The sequence below is a fragment of the Amblyomma maculatum genome, chromosome 2, assembly GCF_055883805.1.
Source record: "Amblyomma maculatum isolate TAMU_Amacu chromosome 2, ASM5588380v1, whole genome shotgun sequence".
In the NCBI taxonomy this organism is placed as follows: Eukaryota; Metazoa; Arthropoda; class Arachnida; order Ixodida; family Ixodidae; genus Amblyomma; species Amblyomma maculatum.
The window spans coordinates 107,811,004-107,831,500 of record NC_139345.1 but is presented as its reverse complement, the minus strand read 5'-3'; the positions used below and the strand labels follow the sequence as shown (position 1 = coordinate 107,831,500).

At 47.3% G+C, this 20,497-nt stretch overlaps 2 pseudogenes across 1 annotated transcript; both read left to right on the top strand.

Annotated features, from left to right (window-relative positions):
* The first annotated feature begins 2,172 nt into the window (after window positions 1-2,172).
* Window positions 2,173-7,051, top strand: LOC146199509 (sulfotransferase 1C2-like; annotated as a pseudogene). The gene is made up of 3 exons (XR_014705090.1): window positions 2,173-2,365; window positions 4,102-4,290; window positions 5,590-7,051. The product of XR_014705090.1 is annotated as a sulfotransferase 1C2-like (transcript).
* Window positions 7,052-14,187: 7,136 nt separating this feature from the next.
* LOC146199508 (uncharacterized) lies at window positions 14,188-15,413 on the top strand (annotated as a pseudogene).
* Window positions 15,414-20,497: the final 5,084 nt, after the last annotated feature.

Here is a 20,497-nt window from a genome sequence, read left to right as displayed (position 1 = left end):
CATCACTTGCTAAAAGCATGTCATCCCCTTCTTTTTAATTAGGGGCTAGACATTTAGGTTAAATCCCAAAAGGACAGATAGAAGTTAGTCTAATTAAAATTCTGCTATTCAGTGTAACCAAGAGAGCCAGTATCCATGTCAAGCGCAGCAGCAAGCCATCTAGAAGGAGTTATGCTAAGTTTGAGGAGAGAAATAACAACATTGGAAAACCGTATCCGTGGTGAAACTGTGTACCGCTTGATAAAGTTGAGCATATTGTGCATTTTGAGGTGTCACTCCGCGCCTTATGCGCCCTTTATACAGACTGGTAGCCTTTGCGCCGTTTACTATATCTTTTAGCTGTTCGCTGTCATCACCTGTTATTGCCAGTTACTTGGTTGGGCACGTTTCTCTATCGCACGCAAAGGATCGAAACTATGCATAAGTGTTATTTACATTATCTTCATGTTCTGCCTAGAGCGATGTCTGCGGTATCATCGCTGTCGTGCGCGCAGACTACGTGATGTCTCGCCCTCTCGCCCAACCTCTAGTGCAAGAACCTAGCGATAACAAGGTTTGGAGGTTTTAACGTCCCAAAGCGACTCAAGCTGTGAGAGATGCTGTAGTGGAGGACTCCGGAAATTTCGACCACCTGGGGTTCTTTAACGTGCACTGACACCGCACAGCGCACGGACGTCATTCCGTTTCGCCTCCATCGAAACGCAGCCGCCGAGGTCGGGTTCGAACCCGGGTACTCCGGCACAGTTGTCGGGCATCTTAACCACAGTGGCGGGGCATCGAATTTATTTGGAAAACTGGTGGAAGTTGATTCCTACCTTTTTTGTTCGTCTGTAAAAAATGTGTATTAAAGTACATGTATTTTTAAAGAAAATTTCTGTCCCTGTACAGAGAATATATCTGTTCTACTTCATTGACCGAAAGAAGTTCGCGAAAAAAACAGTAATATTCTGTTTTCTAGCCGAAACCTTGATTGGAAGGCAAACAATTCGATATATATTTGTCGTCTGTTCTATTTTCTACCGCAAACTGATTTTTACTCGGAATAGTAGGTAACTGCTGAATAGAAAGCGAAATGGCATGACAACACCGAAGGCGCTGTCCGACGATCGGCTGCGTAACACTTTCGATTCGAAAGAAGATAACTAGTGGCGCCGCATAGAGGTCCGTTGTTGGTTGGCTCCCTGCTACAATGGTATTTGTTATGTATTTTTCCACTTGCCAGTTTTCGGTGGGTAGACAGCGGCTGTTGCGCGGCCAGCTTTATGGGTGTCATCGAGTATTTCCAGCGTCGATATTCGTGAGATCGACTTAGCAAGTCTTTCGCCTTAAAAATGGTGTTCATTGCAGAAAGTTGGCGCTTAAAGCAATTTTATTGTTGTTACAGGCAGCAAACATGTGAATTGAAAGATGAGTATAAAAGTATATTTGTATAATTCTTTTAACTGCGACAAAAAAACAAAAAAACAAGCGCCGTAGAACCGAAAACTTTTGTCAATTTACAAAAACTTTCTACCAGTTGTGAGCATTAAAAACTAACATCACAGAAAAATGAAAAACAGAAAACATAGATAAACAAAAAATTTCTGTATTTTTCAGCACATTTTTTTTACAGTATGGTTCTATGACGCCACTTTCATTATTTTCATTTTACTGGCGGCAGTTTCTTCTCCGTAGCTGGGAGGACTTGCAAACAGAGTGATGACCACTACTGCCTCAATGACTGGTGAATGAATACACAGGCTCGCATAAATCAAAAGCACGCTGCGAGTGATGTTTGATCGCATAGGAATGCACCGAAAAACATAACAAAAGCTACCTATCCATCCGTAGGAAGTAATAATCACCGAAACGAAAGACCAAAAATCTAGAGTAAGCGTCCCCCCCCCCCCCCCCCCCAAGGAAAAAAAAAAGAAAGAAGAAAAAGAAACAAAGTCCGCAAAATGTTCAAATAGATAAAAAGCCATAACCCGCTAGCTGTGCTTGCAAACTCCGCGTGGCATCCTCGTCTGCCAAGCACTTAGCAGAAACGTACGACTACGCTACGGCCGCTCAATGAGTACGTTTTTATTTAGAGGCCGCGTCACGACGTCCACAGCCCTCCTCAGAGCGCGCCATTTGCCTCCATCAGCTTCCTCATTTTAGATGAACCACACAAACGACGTCACAGCACGGGCGGCCTTGACTACGATCCGCTCGCTGGTTGTTACGCAACGGTTTTGTGAAAGCGGCGGCCGAGCCGTTGTCGGAGCAACACAACTAGAACATACGCACAGCCACTCCACCTCGTGTGCCAATCGGTGCTACATCCGCCTCGATAGTTTGCTCCCCCTCACGCCGAAGCATCACTGCGTTATCTCCGTCCAAGGTTTGAAACCTTCTCTTTCTGGTTACAGTTAAAGCCATTGCAGACCAGAGGTTACAGCTTTGACACTCACCCAGTGCTTTCGTTTCCCGCGCATTACTATTCACGCTTCAACTAATTTTGGTCCCAAGTACGGTATTGACTAATACAGCGCCGAACCGACTGGCTTCATGAATAACATTTGGAAGAAATCAATCCTCGCTGAGCAGTTGACCGTTGTACGCGGGTAACTTGAGCGTCCGTGCGAATTTGTAGTAGACGTGTGGGTACTGCAGAAATAAAACGGGAGCGGTGCAGCTGAGAGACGAACAGCAAAATCTGGAGTGTTGTCTTACGAGACCGATTTCAGTGCTATGCTCGCTGAAGTGACAACGAGTTTCTTCCAACCGACTTTTTTTGTAACTTTATATGTGCTCACTCGTATTTTATCTATCTTAGATACAGTCTGGTCTCTTTAGCAAGCCTAATGAAGAGTGCAATACGCATATTGTTGATGCCGTCAGAGCGTGAACCAATGCCGTGACCACGAATCGTCCTCCTTCACACCTATAGTGCCAAAATTTCTTCATTGTCAGCCTTCCCACGTTAGGCTTTATGGAAGTACATGCATTGCCATTGAAGTACTGTACCGAGAGGTCTGATGGCGAGGTCTTGTTAAGCTCTTCCTAAATAAAGGCGATAGGTTTCATCGATATTTGCATCTCTGACTGCTCGTCAATTGTCCAAGTATTTCTGCCTCGTCCCTTTCTTTATATACGTCTCATGAACTTGTTATAACATTTCCTTTTTCTGTAGGATAGGCATACGTCGTAACGTAATCATTTGTAAAATAACTTTGTACTTTGTGTTCTGTCGCGGCGCTACAGTGCTATTGTCATGGTGACAAGAGTACGTCAGGCTAAAATAGTTCAGCTCATTTCAAGGATGTTCTGGTTACGTTCAACTCCGTTTTCCCCGTCGGCAACGGGGGCGGTGAAAACGTTTATTAAAAAGAGATTTATATGCAGGTTGCTCTGGGGTCAGGCTTAGTGCCCCTCACAAACTCTAGGTGGAGTCCATAGTACGGGACCCCAGTTACTTCCGCTGCCGCCATTGCTCGTTTGACCAACGCCTTTAGGGCTTTCAGGTCGGAGCAGGCAAGTAGGGTCGCCTCCCAGTCCTCTAGGGTGGGGTTTGGGTTAGGTGCAAAGGCAGGGTTGGAGGGGTACGCCCACACTATGTAAAAGAGGTTCGAGGACATTCCCCCCAGCGCGGGCACTCTCTGGAGAAGGCATTGTCAAAGTGTTTAAGTGATGCCAGGCACATCATGGTGTTCGTAAGGAGGCGAAGAAACACGCGTTCCTCCGCTCTCGTTAACCCTTTACAAAAAAAGGGAGGGGGGGGTAAAGACTGGGTCTGTTTTGGTACAGCTGCGTAATTTGTCTGAAAGTGCACGCTAGTGGGAATTCTTCTTCAGAGGAGGAGGAGGAGAAACCGCCTGATTATGTTATGGCGCACGACACGCCAGCAGTTGCGTAGCAGAATGCGGCACTCAGGCTTTCAGTACTTTAGTCGCTAAAGTCCCTCGTAATTTTTTTTTTTTTTGCAGCTCCTTGAGATGCTGTATTTCCGAATGAGAGCTAATCTCTATACGGCACGCTCAACACGCATGTACGCGCCTTTTATACTTGTCTCTTGTCAATGCAACCTTACCGAGCCACACTTATCAATCGCTTTTTTTTCTTTCGTGCCACTGCAAGCACCATGCGCAGGTTTTCAACTCCTTAGCTGCCATTCTGGCATCAAATCACTTGATCGACCGACTGTAGGCCTCTTCTTATCGTCTGACTAAGGTGGCGGAGAACAGCAAGAACAGGAGGCGAGATCAGCCCAATATGGCGTCCCCGGATCTTCTCGAAAAGGGAACCTGCAAGAAAGATGCAGCCGGGGTGCATATTTGTTGTGTTCCTCGACCCTCTTTAACAGCGACAACTATGCGTCGGCAACTTTCTATGAGTTGGATGGCACTGGTGTCGTATGATATAACCCGTATACTTTAAAGTCCAGAAGCTTTCCGACTACTTAGCGATTTTTATTACCACTAGGTTTGACCGCTTAGCCAGTGAGAAGGGACACATCAAGCTGTGGAGATCCTCTTCTGTCACGTACGTTGTCACATATTTATGCAAAATAACATTTATTTTCTGAAAAATTGAGGGCCTTGGGACAGCTCAACAACGATGATCGATAAGCTTGTGCACTGTAAATACCAAATTGGTCGCTCTAACCGTGCATTCAAATTTTGATGTCTACTCACGGAGAAGCGCGGTATGCTGACATTGTGTCATTTGAACATATTCATTCACAATTGGCGCACTGGGTGCCTTTAACAGCGTGTGCCGGGCACACTTTGTTTCACCAGGGGACCATGAACCATACAACACCAAAGGAAAGCGGCAGTGCAAAAAAAAAAAAAAAACGGGGTCAAATGCATATATAGAAGACAGGACAAGCGCTGAGTGTGCCTTCTCTTGTGTCCCCGTTTCTTTGACGTGCCGCTTCTACGATGAATAATCGACTAACCTGCACCAAATTCTTAATCTATACAACACTCAAGCGCACTGAATATCCTGAAGCGATCGCAAAACAATACTTTTTACCCCAGTTACCGCAGTTTCCCAGACGGCTCAGAGTGTCTTGGCATTGTTTGTCAGGCAGAAAAAAAAAAGTGAGCTTGAAGTGACCTTCAGAACCATTGACGTTCGGAAGTCACAGTGCGTGGCCATCTCCAGCTGGGTTCAGCGTATTATTTATTCCACTTTAGTTAAGACCGCTAGTTGTGCCTGATCATATCTCGATGACGCCTCTTTAAACCAAGCTAGCAATGTGTATGAACGGTATCAGAAAATCTATCAGAGCCTCTGACTGCAAGACGTATACTGTCCATTTGTCTGCGGACCCTCTCCACGGACAGCTTGTCATTCGGGATGCATCGTAGAAGAAGGGCTGTCATTTCATTCTTCGCAATAATCTCATAAAGTTTTCATTTTAGGAAAGGCTTCAATGTAGTACGTCGCAATAGTCTCTGCTTTATTGTGTCATAAATGTTTTTATCATCAAACCATCACCTCCTGGTTCCAGAGCGCAGCACGTAACATATTTCAGACCTTGACACTGATTGCATGCGGCAGCTCTATGTCGCACTTTCTTGCGGTCTCTCATGCCGAATTTATGTGATTTTGCTTCAGGAATGCATAACCGGACTCCCACTTGAAAATGCATTTCGGGACGTGGATGGACTGTACCTCAACTACGGCTACCCGGAACAGAACGTGCGCTCCGCTTTGTCCTACAAACCTCTGGACGGCGACGTCTTCGTGGCGAGCTACCCGAAGTGCGGCACCACATGGGTGCAGCACATCGTGTACAGTATCTATCGTGACGGCGTGCCACCGGGAAACGTCCTGGAATTCATGAGCACGACCCCTTTCCTGGAATTCATGGGAGCCGACGCTACGCGTACCATGCCGCGACCTGGAGCCATCAAGACCCACTTGCCTTTCAACAAGGTGCCTTACTCGGAAAAGGCCAAGTACATCTACACCACTCGCAACCCGTACGACTGTTGCGTGTCGCTGTTCTACCACATGAGGAATTTTTTTTCCGCAGTTGCATGAAGATGGTATGTTCGATAAGTTATTTGACATGTTCGTTGAAGGAAAGGTAGACTACGGCGACTACTTCGACCACCTCTTGTCATGGTGCAAACATCGCGATGACAGCAACGTTTTATTCCTGACCTACGAAGGCCTCAAGGAAGATACTCGTGGTTGGGTCATCAAGATCGCCGACTTTTTAGACAAGAAGAAGTATGGTGACAAGCTGCGACAGAATCCTGAACTTTTCGACAAGATTCTTGCCGCTATCAGTTTCGAGCATATGAAGAAGTTCTATTCCGAGATTAATAACTGGAGTAAGGACCTGACCTGCATACCCATAGAGGCGATACCAGAAGCTATGAGGTCTATAATGGCAACCTTGGGAGAGCTTTTCAAGAAGCCGGTCACGGCAGATTTTGTGCGAAAAGGTATTGTGGGAGACTGGAGGAATCACTTTTCGTCGGACCAGATCACTAGAATGAAAGAGCGGATCTCTGTCAAGACCATCGGGAGTGACGTCATGGGCCTCTAGAAGGACTCTGACCTACCCTGAATCTCCACCTGAGCTATCCTGAATGTCCGCCAGTCCATACATGACTGTTTTCTTGTCTTAACTTAGGTTTGATAAATAAAGGACTATAGGCATGAACGGCTAATCCAGTTAATAAATGATAATATCGGCACGTAAGGTCATTGCGTTGATGTGCATACGGCCGCGAATGCTTATGGCGTTTTTTGATGTTCGAAACTGTCAGCACGTAGCATAATCTCTTTGTTCGTAATGCAAGATGCAGCCAGGTATGTCTCGAATGTTAATAAAGCCGCATGCAACGGGTTTTGTGTTGTTCGAGATTGATGTGGTTACGTTGCGTTTTTTGTTTGTTTTTTTTTTTACTTTAAAACTTCTTGGCCAACTTTCAAATATAGCGAAGCCAAGAGCAACGCTGATTATGCTCTTCGTCGACCGCCGAGCACGCATATTGATATCGCCGCCGCCGAATTGCCAACCTCTTCCTGAGCCCAAGTCAGTCCTTGAATAAAGGCTTTTTTTGGAATCTTTCCCCTGTCTCCTTGCCTGCTGGACCGCAGTCGCCGCCATGTGACACTGTATGTACGTACGTCCGGGTCTTAGAGTGCGTTATATTAGGCACTCGTTGTCGCACATAAATCGTATTGGTTGGCGGACAATTTGCATAAGGGCAGTTCACATTCATTTAGGCTGAAATTAAAGCCCTAAATGCCGCCAGCGAGCCTGGAAATACACGATGCGTACGTGTATTGCGTACGTGTAGCTTTTAACCCAGGAGACCATCCAGCTTGTTTTCTGGAAAAATAAAATATATTGATTGATTGATTGATTGATTGATTGATTGATTGATTGATTGATTGATTGATTGATTGATTGATTGATTGATTGATTGATTGATATTCAGTAGAGCCTTTATACAAAGGCATTTCTTGGATTACGCATTGCGTATAGAATTCAGACGTTCACAGGATTTTGATGCTCGTTTAGGCAGACCAGTGATACTGCGTAGTGTTGCGCGTGATTGCTACTCTGGGTTCGGCAGGCGAAACCGCCATGGCCATATAGCGCATCCTTGAACGCCACCAACTCGCGACCAGAACCGTTGTCATTCATTGTGGACCCAGGTCTCAATGATGAGTCGCGGTGGCAATGCCGCAGCCGCCTTGGCGTGTGGAATATACACATTTACCTTCCCACCCTCCTTGCATCATCATATGCTCAACATTTTGGCGGCATACCCCACCCTTTCTGAGATTGCCCTGTCCTTACTGCTTGACGCTCCAAGATCGAACCCTACCGCTTGAACTACCGTTCCCTTCAAGCAATGGACTCTAAAATACAAATATTATTTGCCAGTTATTGCTCCGTCAGGGACCTGATCAGAGCAATGGTAGGTACTGGCGACCCTACAAGCTCTGAAGACCCTGTCTACTCCCCGTTACCACCGCCAAAGCCATGGGCTTTCCTTTTTAATAAAACACTTTCAACTCAATGGTCACTGGGTTTCCGTAGCAGAACCTCAACTAGTGGTTTGAATTTCCCACTTTGAATGCGATTTCAGACGTCGTCCATAAAGCCACAATAAAGGGTCCTTGCAGGTAAGAGAGCTTAAGGTCGTATTAATTGAGACCCGAATGGTTGCTTGGCTCAGCTAGATCGTGCCGCCTTAGTAAATGGTGACAGAATGATAAGCCTGCAAAACCTCAGCCAAGATGCAAAATATTTTCTTATGCCCTTACTAGGTACGGTTACAGAATAATAAGGCCGCAAAACCCCAGCAGGACGCAAAAATTATTTTGTGACCTAACTAGTTATGGTTACAAAATGATAAGCCTGCAAGCCCCAGCCAGGATCCCAAAACAATTTCTTGTGGCCCGACTATTAACGTGAAGAATAGCAATGGGGTCGCACCAAATTTCATATCATTTTCACGAACCATGAACCTAAGGATGCTCTGGGGCAGCGATGCCGGCAAAAAACAAAAAGGAAAAAAAATATTCAGTCGTGCACCAAGTCTGCTTAGGTGCAGTAATGGTAAGCATTGCGAGTTCTGTCATGCCGCCTGTTGAATTCGCCCGACACTATGTTAACGACCCAGGGCCAAACTCAACGAAATTACGTATGTGTGTGGCGTATTTACCTAGTCTAAATAAGGAGCGACGCATAATGGAACTTGATGAAGACGACGACGTTTACTGCACAGCGCAATAGTGTTTTGCAGTTTTACACGAGGCGTGACCGGCTGTGGCGAAGGTATAACGCTTTAGAGCCAAAAAAAAAAAAAAAAAAAAGGAGGGGGGGGGGATAGTATAATGTCTGATCGTTCTGGATTGGATTCGAAAGCTAGTGGCGACAATGAATTTTTTCTTTATCGAAGGTTTGTGCGGACACGCTCTGTCCACAAGTCCTGTCCACGCCACTGATGGGACAAATATACTTTCGCATTGAAATGAATACAGGGAAGATAGAAGAAGAAGGTTTGCTATAAAAGTGGTGCCAAGTGCACACTTCTGCTGTTGCGTGCATCTGTTCGCTTCTTAAACGTTATGATTTGAACCGGCTGTGGTTTATGTCTTCCGAGGTTTAGCGTACCCCAAAGCGACTCAGGCTATGAGGAAACCCATAAAAGAGATCTCTGGACAATTTCAACCACCTGGGCCCTTACTTCTCCATCTGAACGGCTGACTTGAAACACGGCTGCCGCGGCTGGGGTGAAACCCGGATCTCCAGGCTCAGTGGTCGAATTGATGCCAAACCTAATTTCCCGTGTTACGCAGAATTTGTTTTTTAGCACTCAACATGAAGTACACGATTCGTCTTAATCCCTTATATGGAAATAATAAGGCAATGGGCCAACTAACGAGAAGAAAGGCGTTTTTCAGACCGTTTGTGTCAACAATGAGCTATTTCTTTGTTCTTTTTCACGAGTCTTAATGAGCGTGAAAGCTTCTTTTTATATGAACCACACAAATTTTGTCACAGCAAGCGGAGCGGCGGCTGCGGCCCTGACTGTGATCCGTTCACTGGTCGTTACACAACGGGTGCGCTGAAAGCAGCGGTCGAGGCTGGAGAACGGACATGCTCTAGCTCTACGTACTCCAAGTACCAATCGATACTATATGCCTGCCACTGCCGTTCGCTCACTTTTACGCCGTCCATCATAGTCAGGCTCTTGTGCCGAAACATCACTGCCCATCTCCGTGCATGGTTTGAAACTTTCACTTTCTGGTTGTCAAGGCCATTGGCAGATCAGAGGTTCCAGCTTTTGAGCTCACTCTAGCCTTCATTGCACCCCCCCCCCCCCCTCTCCTACTGTTATCGCATCAGCTAGTATTTTGGTTTCGGATTCGGTATTGACAAATGCCACGCTCACACGTCCTTCGATTCAAACCTGGCAGGTACTGTACGTTGATAGATACTAATGAGAGATGCATGGGTATACTGTAAAAATAGCGCAATCAAGATTTTAGCTATGATACCGCTTCGGTGGTATGCCCACAATAATCATTTACTTTATTTTTGTTATGTCTAATAATTTCACTTACTACCACTCATTGGCGGTGTTAGCGAGTTTCTTCTTCAAACTTTATTATTCTCTTGTCGATGTGTGTCCAGTGGCAATTAAATTGTCTTCGGCTCAACCTGGTAGCTTTAGCGAGATTAATGAAAATCATAATACCTAATGCAGTGGCTTAATGCAGTGGTTGTCAGATACTGTTAGTGCATCAGCCACTCTCATGAGTATATGCATCGCTCGCCCTCGCATCCAGTGCCACAATTTTTTCATTGCCAGCCTCCCCACACGATGTTATGTACACAAAATTTCTGCACCTCAGTTTTTAGCATTTGAACTGTTACAATGCTCTTGATATTTTCGACTGGACATAAATGGTTCAAAGATAAATTTAGTAAAATCAACTCAAATAATATAGAAATGTTTTTTTTTCGGCGATAAAAAATTGACCTGTCGCTAATGCTGTGGCAAAGATCAAAGAGAACTAAATCTTGCACTTAATTTCTTATGAAAAAAAAAAAAAAAAAGAGAACACAATGTTTCATGTTTGGAACCTGTGCGGTATTTGTATAAATAAAAAAAAAAAAACAGACTGCTAAAGTAAGAAAACGCATACACACAAAACGATTTCAGCTAACGAGGAGGCCACCATACGTCATGCTTCGGAAAAGCGAGTCACGTACCATTTAGCGAACAACACAACTCGTGCGGCTGTTGCACGCATGCGCATTTTACACGAATCATTGCCCGATAATGCTGCTCGTTACACCCATTGAATGGCAGACAAAGGAGTACGGACAGTGGCAAGTGCGTTGCATCCGGCCTCCTCTCCAAGGTTCCGTGTAGCTTCCTCCTGCATGTTATGACTGCGATCGAATTTAACGCGAAGATAGGGATTGCATTACACCTCATCCTCCATCATGCAGGCTGTACGCCCTGTGCACCGCTTATATTGGGCGCCAATGGAAGTCCATTGTATCGGCGCTAGCAGCGGGAGCCTTCGAAGAACGCCATATACAGCTGCACATAGAGCTTAGTTCTGACACTTTCATGGCATTTTTATCCAGCTCGAATGCCTTCTGATAGAGTCAGAAAGGTCAAGAGGTCGTACTTGGCTAGCTGTCGATCATTCTTTCATACACTGAAGTGCCCAGGAACCTTGCATTTCCGTCAGCATTAAAGTTTATGTTTGAGTCAAATCAGACAAGAGAGAAATAGAAGAGTGCCGTCTGCTATTCACTCCCTCGATAATATTGTTACGGCGCGGCAAGTCGATAAACACAAATAAAGGAGGCAGACAGATGATGTCCGATGACTGTGAGATGAATTTAATGAATCGCGGCGGGCATAGCGCGAGCGCACCACCGAGCGATCGTCCCGATCGTGAACGAGGAAGTTAGTCAATATCGATGACATCCATACCATGACGATGGGCATGATTGGATGAAGAGCAGGAAGAAGACAACGGCCTGTCGCTACGATGATTCCCCGGTGAATCCTGGTCCAAGATGCTTTCGGACCACAGGTCGCCAAGATCCGATGGCCGAGGACCATGGCACGCACCGCATGCATGGTATGGGCAGGGCTGATATGTTTATGTATGCGGCGGCATCCTGGGTCATTGGGGTCTGTCGGCATTTTGGGTCACTGTGTTCATATGGCCGATTAGCTATCTCGATCGTTGTGTCTTATGGTCATGTGGGTGGCGTCTCGGGGCAGTATCTCCTTTATAGTGACTCGTGGTCGAGGTAGGATGACGGAGGACGGGGCGGTGGAACGGAGAGGTTGCGTCGAGTACTGCAGGCTGGGAAACAGCCAAGCGATGCTCCGGGCCTGGATGAGGAGTGATAATGAGTAAGCGTGCGTCGAAAACAAACAATTCGATATATATTTTGTCGTCTGACTATTTTATACCGCAAACTTATTTTTACTCGAATAGTAGGTAAATGCTGAAACGAAAGCGAAATGGTATGACAACCCTGAAGGCGTTGTGCGACGATTGGCTGCGTCACAATTTCGATTGGAAAGAAGATAACTAGCGGCGCCACATTGAGGTCCGTTTTTAGTAACTATGAGCATATATTAGGACAAACGAGAAGTTGGCTCCCTGCTACAGTGGTATCTGTTATACATTTATTCACTTCCCTTTTCGGTGGCTAGACAACGGCTGTTGCGCGGCCAACTTTATGGCTGCCATCGAGTATTGCCAGCGCCGACACATATTCCTGCGATGAGCACGGCTTTCGCCTTAAAAATAGTGTTGATTGAAGAAATTGGCAACAATTTTATTGTTGTTAGATGCAGAAAGACATGTCAGATAAAAGACAAGTAAAAAAGATATATTTGCATAATTCTTTTAACCGCGACAGAAGAAAAAATAAACAGAAAACGCCGTATACCAAAACATTTTTGCCAATTTTCGAAAATGTTCTGTCAGCTGTAAACAAACAAAAAAAAAAAAAACTGTAAAATCACGGAAAAATCAAAAACAGAAAACATAGCAGAACAGAAAATTTCTGGCAGGACAGCTGCCAGAAAATTTCTGTGTTTTTCAACAATTTTTTTTTACTGTGATATGTTAGTAAAATCTGCCGCTGGCGTTGCCGGCGTTGAGCGAAAAATCACGAGGTGGACAGGTGACCGCGTTACTAAAAGTGCTCGGACATTTCCATCTTTCACTCTGCCACCTGGTTGCCGTTACAGGTGATGTTTTGCTTTGTTGCTACCTGCCACAGCTGGCAGGCATATGTTCGCCTACTACGTAGATGGGAAGGTGCACGAACGAGGATCGTACCCTTGCAAGGGGCGTCCCAGTCTGACAGTGCGAATGCTCGATTTTAACGCGATAGCATAGAGGCAACATCATGAACAATGGCGTTTAATTGACAGGCGACACTTGGCAGGAGCTGCCAACTCGGGCTTCTCCTTTCACGTGGGAGGGTGATATCAGAATGAGTCTGCCAGGCCACAATTGCTTTCACATTACCCATAGACCACGCAGGCACTTTCACGCGGCTTGGTTAGGGCGGGGCTTTAATTGTGGGCTGGTAGCCTACGCTATCGCGTCATACCCTTAAAGGCGGAGCTTAACTGTCTCCTATAATTATAGGCCGTGTTTGCGCAAGCACTGGGCACGTTGTTCTTGTTCAAACAGCGCAATGTAGGCATCATCAGAAAGCTTAATGTACTTCCGTCAATCGACACATATTGATACAGTGAAGCTTCATTGTCAACTTCACATGACGAATTCAATTGTTTCATTTATATGACCTACATCAAACTGTTCTGAATAAGCTACTTGATACATTTTCGTTTGGCCTACGTGTAGGAAAGATATTTATCTAGTAGTAAATGGGCTCAACATGTGTGTGCATTCAACTGCATCTGGTTTTCCGGTGTCTCAGAGCGACTCGCCTATGAAAGACGCATTTAACGCGTTTCAGCGAAATTTTGCTATTTTGCGCATGAATACCTGCTCTGTACCAGGGTGCACAGAATTAGTATTGTTACCACTTGTGCCGGAAATTATACTAGCGTACTGTGGCAAGTTTTGTCTAGTTATATTGATAGTTTTTATTTACCTTCCCAATTTGAAGATTTCTGTAATGCTTCCTCACAGTACTAGTGACTCCAAAACTGCTTGTCCTACAGCCTTAAATTTACGCACAGCAAAACTAGAATAGTAGTTCTAGTATCGAATGAACTTTTGTGTGATCTTGAACAATTAAATGTGTCCCCCACTCCATTTCTTTTAAATGTGAAAGCACTGACCCGGAGGTGTGAGCCTCGCGAAACCGTAACACACACACACACACACACACACACACACACACACACACACACACACACACACACACACACACACACACACACACACACACACACACACACACACGCACACACACACACACACACACACACACACACACACACACACACACACACACGCGCACACACACACACACACATGTTGTACCCTTATTTCTTGTTTCAGTTTCGTTTCTTTCAGTGTACATATCGTCATCGTCATTCAATATGATTCCCTATATAAGTGGCTTCACTGTGACGAATAAAGGAGGGTTTTTTGCATACTGCGCTTGCATGGTCTCGTGTCATGCGTCTGGTCTGACTCAGACACCACATATTGGCGACGAGGATCAGTATCGGAGCCATGTCACTCGGGTGTTTCCCAGCACCGCCCCCTTTCTTGCCTGCACCCGGTGACCCGGCTGTGCCTTGGCAGCAGTGGAAACGCGTATTCCTGAATTTCCTGGAGGCCATTGGCGGCGATGAACTGAAGCCGAAGCGTTGCAAGGCAATTCTGCTAAACTCGCTCGGGGTTGAAGGCCAGCGAATATTCTACAGCATCCTTGCACAAGGAGCAGACGCGACTGCTGATGCCAAGGCCGAGGACAAGGTGGACCAGTTCAAGGACGCGCTTGCTGCTCTGGATACGCATTTCGCGAGCGCTACGAATGATTTGGTGGAGCGGTCCGTGAACGCATGCTTTATGAAGGATCTTCGCTTACATTGCAGCGTGCTGTTGACATCGGGAAGCAAATTGAGCAAACACAACAAGAGCTCGTGGAATTCGCGCATATAGCACTGTGAACAAGATTCAATATGTGCGAAAAAGGTCAGACTCTGAGCAAGGAAGTTGCTACAGGTGCGGCTCGTCATCGCATATGGCTAACTCGACTGCATGTCCGGCGAGGAACAAGCGTTGCCATCTTGTGGAAAAATTGGTTACTTTTCAAGCATGTGCAGATCGAAGAAAATGAAATATGCCGTTCGAAAGCCCGAGAAGGCCAACGCCGTCACGGTACTTCAAATCGGTGGCCGTAATGCATCGGCGAAAGATATTCGAGCCAACATTTCCATCGGGAAGATAAGATTGTCGTTGATTGTCGACACAGGCGCTACGGTTTCTTTGCTCAGTGAAGAGCACTACCACAAATATCTAGCCGACACGTACTCATTACGACCACCGACTGCCAATTTGTGTAACTATTCCGGAGAACAAATCAAGTTAAGCGGTTGCTTTCTTGTTGACGTATCTTACAAGGGAAACAGAGCCAGTGTGCTTTTTCATGTCACAACTAAGGGCACTTCGCTGCTGGGGCTTGATGCCGTTCGGAGCCTAGGAATCACTATCAACGGCTCTACCTTGAATTGCTGCCAGGTGACGTGCCCTGATTCACTGCCTTCAGAATTCACGCACTAGTTTGCGCACTTGTTCACTGAACAGTTAGGGCATGTGAAAGGCTTTGTTCACCATGTTAAATGCCGTTCATCTGTGAAACCAGTCGTTGAGAAACTCAGACGCCTGCCGCTCACGCTACGGCAACAGGTATCAGTAGAGATACAACGCCTGCTGGCCGAAGATATAATTGAACCTGTCGACGCATCGGAGTGGATTTCACCGATCGTCGTCGTGAGGAAGAAGGACGGTTCAATTAGGTTTCCTCTTTATGCTTTTCCTCTCCCGCATACAGAGGAATTACTTCATGAACTAGCTGGAGGAACGTGCTTCTCAAAGCTCGACTTAGCGTCGGCATACCACCAGCTAGAACTGGCTCCGGAAAGTCGGGGACTAACCACCTTTATCACACACGAAGGATTGTTTCGTTTTAAGAGAGTGTGTTTTGGCCTTGCATCTGCCCCTTCAGCCTTTCAGAGAATGATGCAGCATATTTTGAAAGATTGTAAAGGCGTACTTTGTTACATTGATGATGTGATTGTGTGGGGCAAGACACGTGAGGAGCACCACAAGAATCTACACCAGGTGCTAAAACGCATTGGTGATTCAGGTTTGAAGCTCAACCAGAAATGCACATTTGCTGTTTCAGAACTATCCTTTTTAGGGCATACGGCGAGCTCAAAAGGGCTCACACCATTGCAGTCTAAGGTTGACGCTATTGCCAAAGTGCCTGCTCCTAACGATGTTGCCACTTTGAGGTCATTTTTGGGTCTCGCTGGTTACTATGCTCGGTTTGTGCCGCGATTTGCTGATCTCGTCGAGCCGCTTAGAAGGTTACTGCGGTCTGATCAGCAGTTCACGTGGGATGATGAGGCTGAGCGTAGCTTCCAGCTTGTTAAGACAGCTTTGTCTTCAAGCCCAGTCATACAAATGTTTAACCCAGACCTTGATGTAATTGTTACGACAGATGCTTCTGATAAGGGTCTGGAAGCCGTTCTTCAGCAACGCGATGGTGACAGCGTACGCACGGTGGCCTTCGCATCACGTGCCCTGACTCCTGCTGAGCGGAAGTACTCCGCTGGGGAACGTGAGGCCCTTGCTTGTCTCTTCGCGTGCGAGTGCTGGCACGTCTACTTGTGGGGTAGAAAATTTTTGTTACATACGGACCACCAGGCACTGGTGACGTTACTTTCAGCTGCCGGTACAGGACGCCGACCTTTGCGTATATCCAGATGGTTAGCTCAACTTTTGTACTATAACTTCGACATAGAGTACCAAAAGGGATCGCAAAATGTCGTGGCCGATGTGCTTTCACGCCTACCTCTTGACTGTGATTCGCAGCAGACGATGCAGGAAGAAATTGTGGCCGTTGTATCAGAGTGCCTAACAAAGGAACGGCTGCAGGTGGCCACTGCTGCAGACAGCACACTGCAACAGGTTGTTGTGCACGTGGTACATGGTTGGGCGCCTAGAAAAGCTTTGCCAGCATAAGTAATGCCGTACTTTAACATGCGGGAAGAGCTTTCTGTCGTCGATGGCCTTTTGATGCGCGGCGAGCAGGTAGTTGTTCCGAGTGAATTAATCTTGCTCCTTGTTGGTTTTGTGCACGAAGGTCACCCAGGAATTGTGAGGACGAAGCAGAGACTACGTGATATTTACTGGTGGCCGCGTTTGAATAAACAGGTAGAAGAAGCAATCCATTTTTGCCATATATGCCAGGCCGCGGACAAGTCCGCTAAACCGTCGTTTGCACCGCTGCAGCCGGTGACGTTTACAGCGCTACCATGGCAGAAGTTAGCAATGGATATAGTGGGACCGATTGGCTTGGCCCCTTCAAACTGTAGGTACATGATATCGCTGATCGATTATCATTCCAAGTGGCCTGAGGTTGCCTTTTCATCTAAAGTGACGTCACAGAGTGTGATCGATTTTTTGCAGACTGTGTTCAGCCGAGAAGGCTATCCGGAAGAAATTGTCACAGATAATGGGCCTCAGTTTAGTTCGCAAATGTTTGAAACATTCTTGAGACAGAGGGGTATTGCGCATCGTTGTTCTTCGCTGTACTATCCACAGGGAAACGGCGCGATTGAACGTTTTAATCGCGTGCTGAAAGATCTCATGCAGGTTGCCCGATTGGAGCAACGGCCCCTCCAGGCTGCTGTGGTTGACTATCTCGCCGCATGCGACAACGGGTGTGTCACCAACTAAGTTGCTCCACGGGCGCCAGCCAAGGACAAGACTCAATACAGTGGGTTGCCGACAAGAGAGGGTGGCCATGCCGGTTCGAATAAAAATGTTCCTGCTAGGGTTAGGGCGAAGCAGATGTATGCAAAACAGTATACGGACAGGAGGCGAGGTGCGAAAAGACCAGCCTTTAGAGTAGGGGACCTCGTTCGTGTACGCAAGACAGCAGACGGTGGCAAAGCGTCGGTAAACTACACGGGACCTTTCAAGATTGTCGGCAGAAAAGGCAAAAATAGCTTTTTGATGAGCGACGGTCGTTGCTGGAACGCGTCTAAACTAGTTCGGGTTCCCTGCAATCAATCGCAGACAATAGAACAATGGGCATGGGAATTGCCTCTTCACTGCTCGGGTACCGCTGGGCCTGAAAGCCGCGCTTGCGTGGTCCCGTGTCATGCGTCTGGTCTGAATCACACACACGCACGTACGCACGCACACACACACACGCGCGCACACACACACACACACACACACACACTGCTCCCCAGGACGCGTGATCGAATCCCGGCCTCAGCGGCCGCTTTTCGTTGGAGGCGAAAAGCAAGGCGCCCGTGCGCTGTGCGATGTCAGTGCACGTTAAAGAACCCCAGGTGGTCGAAATTTCCGGAGTCCTCCACTACGGCGTCTCTCAGCCTGAGTCGTTTTGGGACGTTAAACCCCACAAACCAAACCAGCACACACACACACACGCACGCACACCGCACACGCACGCACGCACACACACACGGCCTTCTGAAACCACCAGGCAAATTAAACGGCACAAGAAAAAAACAAAAATGACAGACACTGCGTACCGCAGCGAGCTGCCGGAGCAACTGAAAGCCAAGGTTCCCCTTCCGCGGATGCTAAAATTATGAACAAGACTATGCTCCTCCGTCCGCACTAGGGATAGGGGACGACGCAGTCTAGTACATAACTGGAAGTAACCCACTGTCTCGCGCAAATATCGGTTAGTATAACTTTCTGAACATGAATACCGGCTAGAAACCAAACAGTGCCGCTTGCGCCGGCGTTTGGTCGGATCTCTACCCCAGCCTTCCGGTTCCTCGCCTCCCTCCCCCCACCCGATCACCCTATTCAACTAATATGGGTGCCCGCTCACACGGGTCACCCAGGCAACGAAGCAGCTCACTCTTTTGCTCGAGGATACGTCAGCCGAGCAGGGACTGCCACTGCCTGGGGAGATGCTCGCGAGCGCATGGTATCCTATCACAAAATCTCTCTCCATTACCGTGATCAACGAACCATCTACCCTCCTCCTTATAAATCTATGACTAGCTACAACAGGTGACGTGGCGCCAGCTTCAGTCCCGTACATTCCCCTGCTTTCTTATCTTTGATCCATCCAGCACTGTTCTCGCCGCAGTGCACCCTGTGTGGGGCACCTAAAGCTGATTTTGAGCATATTATGATCAAATGCTCGGAATTCCACCCTCCAGCCACTTGGCATCTCTCCGACCTCGAGCGATGGGAGGCTGCGGTGTCCAGCTCTGACCCGGCCGTTCAAAAGCGGCTGACGGACTGGGCTTTGGGTGTCGCTGGGAAGCACCAGCTTCCGGCCACAACACGCAGCCAAGAGCCGACCCGTCATTAGCATGTAATCCCTTAAGGCTCCCAAATATAAAGTTTTCACTGAGGTCGTACTACCAGATGGCGCGAGCATCGTCCCGCCTCGTCCGCCATGTCGGAGGTCGCCGGTGGCATCGGCGCGCGTCGGCTCGCGCTGTTTCAGGTTCGCTGTCAGGTGCCCGCCGTATATTGGAAGTGATCCGCAAAGTTTTACCAAGCTGGTAAATACGTCCACATACACTTTTCTTTGTTGAGCCCTTTATGGGCATGGAGTTTGCAGCGATATTTTGATGCTCCGGGACATTACACGCTGTTCAGTGTTGCACCAGGCGTCACCCGTGCAACAGCTCGACAGCAAAAGTGGCCGGTTACCCATTTAGCGAAAAACGACTTGCAGCTCGTTAAACCCGTTGTTGGCTGCCACTGAGGCAGAACACATCGTGAAAAGACAGCGAGCGCATTAAATTCTCAAATTCCAAAGCTGGCATGGCAGCGAAACATACACTTTTAGTGGCGGTAGTCGGCAAACTGCCGAAGCTTCCACAGGCGCTGTTCCAGCAGTAAAGCGAATCAATGCAGTTGCTTAATTTGGGTGACAGAAGGTCGAGAAAAAAAAGTACTGTCATGTCCTCGCAGGATAAACGGCCCACCCAGAGAGCATGTTTTACAAATTTAGTATCGGCTACGTAGCTCTGCTCGAAATGCACATAACCCATGGAACCTAGGTTCGCAAAAACGCAATTTACAGCGATAACGCTTGATAAAGTTGTAACTTGTTACTTGCAAGTCGGAGGAGGTGACTGAGCGAACAGACCGTCGCAATGTGCTCACCTCTAAAAACGACACGCCGGTCATCGACACCCTCACGCATGTGTGGCTCTTGGCCTCGCTTTCTTGCCAAAAATTAAAACACATTCGTGGCTTAGTACGTTTTAATTTCTTCACCTGTCGCAAAACTTCAGACCGCACTTCACGTGGCAGGCACCGATGTCAGGGAATTCAACGCGAATCAGTGGTCTTGTAGTACACGACACACCTCGACGAAGTTACCGCGGTCGTACGAGCCGGTGTTTTCACAAAGTCAAACATTTTGTTCACACAGTCGTTTTTCTTGTTCCACGAAGTCCACGGGTGTATCCACTCGCTCGCATGGTTTTCGCTGGCGCACGCAGAAATACTGTAAAGGCGCGAAAGGCTTACCCCACGGATCAGAACGAGTTGAATACTGCGGCTGGGTGCGGCGCCCACACACACGACCCATGCACGACCACGCGTATGGCGAATTCTGCGCTGGCCGCTAGCGCCCCTAGCGGATGACGTCACGTGAATACCTCCTATATGCCGGCTACCTGGCTGGATTTGAATCGCGCGCGGCGGAAGGCGCTGAACTCGTCTGTGGATGTGTGGATTCCCAAAACATGACGCAATGTCTTTCACGTCCGCA